At 38.8% G+C, this 3,565-nt stretch overlaps 2 pseudogenes; one reads left to right on the top strand and one right to left on the bottom strand.

The window, feature by feature from the left end:
* Positions 1 to 975: 975 nt before the first annotated feature.
* On the bottom strand, positions 976 to 1,098 carry LOC146039848 (5S ribosomal RNA; annotated as a pseudogene).
* A 2,089-nt stretch (positions 1,099 to 3,187) lies between these two features.
* LOC146039846 (5S ribosomal RNA) lies at positions 3,188 to 3,310 on the top strand (annotated as a pseudogene).
* Positions 3,311 to 3,565: the final 255 nt, after the last annotated feature.

Genomic DNA, 3,565 nt, shown 5'->3' with positions numbered 1-3,565 from the left:
ACTTCCTGTCAATCATTAATTACATATTAGAGAACGGGGTGAAAGGCAATGCATATAATGATCTCCTGTGCCTTATGTGGTGGGGCGCTATGGTATTAATGAAGCAAAACAAACGGATTCCATAAACATACAATAAAACTGCTTAAAAAGCTAAATTGGATGTGTGCGCGGTACTTCCGCCACACATCCGGTGTCCGGGTAGCGCTACTGCGCATGCGCCCGCATCCAGTTCATATAGATGTCAGGCTTCCGAGTGAAGTACTCTTCCGCGCTACTGCGCATGCGTCTGTGACGTCCGGGTTCTCTAGTAGTTAGAGCGACGTCTTCAGACTAAGCACGGCGTCTGCATTCTCTGTCAGGTTCATTGTACAGTTCTTAATGCGGCGGCCATTTTCATGTAGACTGCTGGTCCTTTCTTATGCTCAGGACTTGCGGTGGCCATTTTCTAATCGGTTTTCCTTATGGCAATATAAGATAGGATGAAAAGAGATACGTAAATTGACTTACAAAGACAAACTATATTGCTAACATATATAATTCGTATGTTATAGTAACTGATCAGCGTGGAGTGGGTCATTCCAAGGTGTTAACCATATTAAATACAGGTTATCCTTATTATGTGGACATTGAACGTTTTTAAAGTGACAGGTGCACTCAGTATCCAAATTATGTGGACATTAAGCGTTTTTATAGCGACAAGTGTACAAAGTGATAAGTGCACAAAGTGAGTGGTGCTTTTAATGATTATTAAAATAATCAATTGCTGAGTGTACTAAAGGTGATGTGTTTATAAATAATTCAAGGGTAGCGATTTCATTGTATATTGACTTTATTTATATAGTGAATAGCACTTAGCAAAAATACCTACATAACAGTGTTAATAGTAGTAACTAGTATTAATTATTGTGATTTGAAAATCTCCCTTGGATACCACAATACAATTTATATGTGACAACGACCAAAGTTCACCGGCGTAGACTACAGCACTGAATTTTCCCGGGTGGTCTCCCATCCCGGTACTTGTCCAGCCCAACACTGCTTAGCTTCCAAGATCGGACGAGATTGGGCGTATGCCAGTAATGTGGTGTGACTGTAGAAGCGTGAACAGGTCCGATGCATAGTTATCCGAATCAGTGGTTCTTAAGGGAGGGTATTCTAAAGTGATAGTGCTTAGTGAAAATTAAAAGGGTGATGATGTAAGATGGCGGCGAATAAAAAAGATAAAAAGATAGGACCTTATAAAAATGGGGCAATCTCATAACTTTCATTAAAACTGTCTGGATGCATAGTTTTCAGTTCAAATATCCAGAACATTTCTCTTTGTGAAAGTTTATTGGCTAAGTCGCCTCCTCTGGGGCCGAGTCTCACGTGTTCGATTGCCTTGAAAGTAAGTCCTTCTGGGTTGGCGTCATGATGAGTCTGGAAATGTTTGTAAATCGCATGGGTATCCACTTTGTTCTTAATGTTCCTACTATGCTCTTGTATACGTAGTTTGAGAATCCGTTTTGTTTTGTTCACATATTTTAAATGACAAGGACATTCCAGCAGATAGATCACCGAAGTTGTGTTACAATTTGTGAAATCTTTGATTTTGTATTCCTTACTGGTATCGGAGTTCGTGAAACTTTTCCTGTTTGGGTGTACATGTTTACATATATTACATTTGCCGCACTTGTATGTTCCTTTGCACTTAGGTCCTGATGGGTTCTGGTCACTTTTTGTAGTAAGAAGACTGGGTGCCAGGATATCCTTCAAATTTCTGGATTTCTTGAAGATCAAAGCTGGGCGTGGGGGGAGAATCTCTTTAAGTATTGGATCCATTAAAAGGATATTCCAATGATCATTCAATGATTTTCTTATTTTTGGTTCATGTTGGCTGAAGGTGGTTATAAAGGCTGTAGAGTTGTTCTTTTCATTTGGTGTTGTTTTATACTGTAGGAGTTCCTCTCTGTTTGTGTTTTGAATTCTTGATGTTGCTTGTTGTAGGATATTTTGGGGGTAGTCTTTTTCTTCAAACCTTTTCTTATATACTTCTAATTGTTTTGCACACTCTTCCTCCTTACTGCAGTTCCTCTTTATCCTGTGGAACTGGGAGTAGGGTATATTTTCTTTCCACTTCCGTTGGTGGTTGCTATTTACATTTTAAAAGCAACCACCAACGGAAGTGGAAAGAAAATATACCCTACTCCCAGTTCCACAGGATAAAGAGGAACTGCAGTAAGGAGGAAGAGTGTGCAAAACAATTAGAAGTATATAAGAAAAGGTTTGAAGAAAAAGACTACCCCCAAAATATCCTACAACAAGCAACATCAAGAATTCAAAACACAAACAGAGAGGAACTCCTACAGTATAAAACAACACCAAATGAAAAGAACAACTCTACAGCCTTTATAACCACCTTCAGCCAACATGAACCAAAAATAAGAAAATCATTGAATGATCATTGGAATATCCTTTTAATGGATCCAATACTTAAAGAGATTCTCCCCCCATGCCCAGCTTTGATCTTCAAGAAATCCAGAAATTTGAAGGATATCCTGGCACCCAGTCTTCTTACTACAAAAAGTGACCAGAACCCATCAGGACCTACAGTAAGTGCAAAGGAACATACAAGTGCGGCAAATGTAATATATGTAAACATGTACACCCAAACAGGAAAAGTTTCACGAACTCCGATACCAGTAAGGAATACAAAATCAAAGATTTTACAAATTGTAACACAACTTCGGTGATCTATCTGCTGGAATGTCCTTGTCATTTAAAATATGTGGGCAAAACAAAACGGATTCTCAAACTACGTATACAAGAGCATAGTAGGAACATTAAGAAAAAAGTGGATACCCATGCGATTTACAAACATTTCCAGACTCATCATGACGCCAACCCAGAAGGACTTACTTTCAAGGCAATCGAACACGTGAGACTCGGCCCCAGAGGAGGCGACTTAGCCAATAAACTTTCACAAAGAGAAATGTTCTGGATATTTGAACTGAAAACTATGCATCCAGACGGTTTTAATGAAAGTTATGAGATTGCCCCATTTTTATAAGGTCCTATCTTTTTATCTTTTTTATTCGCCGCCATCTTACATCATCACCCTTTTAATTTTCACTAAGCACTATCACTTTAGAATACCCTCCCTTAAGAACCACTGATTCGGATAACTATGCATCGGACCTGTTCACGCTTCTACAGTCACACCACATTACTGGCATACGCCCAATCTCGTCCGATCTTGGAAGCTAAGCAGTGTTGGGCTGGACAAGTACCGGGATGGGAGACCACCCGGGAAAATTCAGTGCTGTAGTCTACGCCGGTGAACTTTGGTCGTTGTCACATATAAATTGTATTGTGGTATCCAAGGGAGGTTTTCAAATCACAATAATTAATACTAGTTACTACTATTAACACTGTTATGTAGGTATTTTTGCTAAGTGCTATTCACTATATAAATAAAGTCAATATACAATGAAATCGCTACCCTTGAATTATTTATAAACACATCACCTTTAGTACACTCAGCAATTGATTATTTTAATAATCATTAAAAGCACCACTCACTTTG

Source organism: Crinia signifera, chromosome 9, assembly GCF_055691185.1.
Source record: "Crinia signifera chromosome 9, ASM5569118v1, whole genome shotgun sequence".
NCBI lineage: Eukaryota > Metazoa > Chordata > Amphibia > Anura > Myobatrachidae > Crinia > Crinia signifera.
Note: the sequence above shows the minus strand (reverse complement) of the source record. Positions and strands in the feature narration are given on the sequence as shown.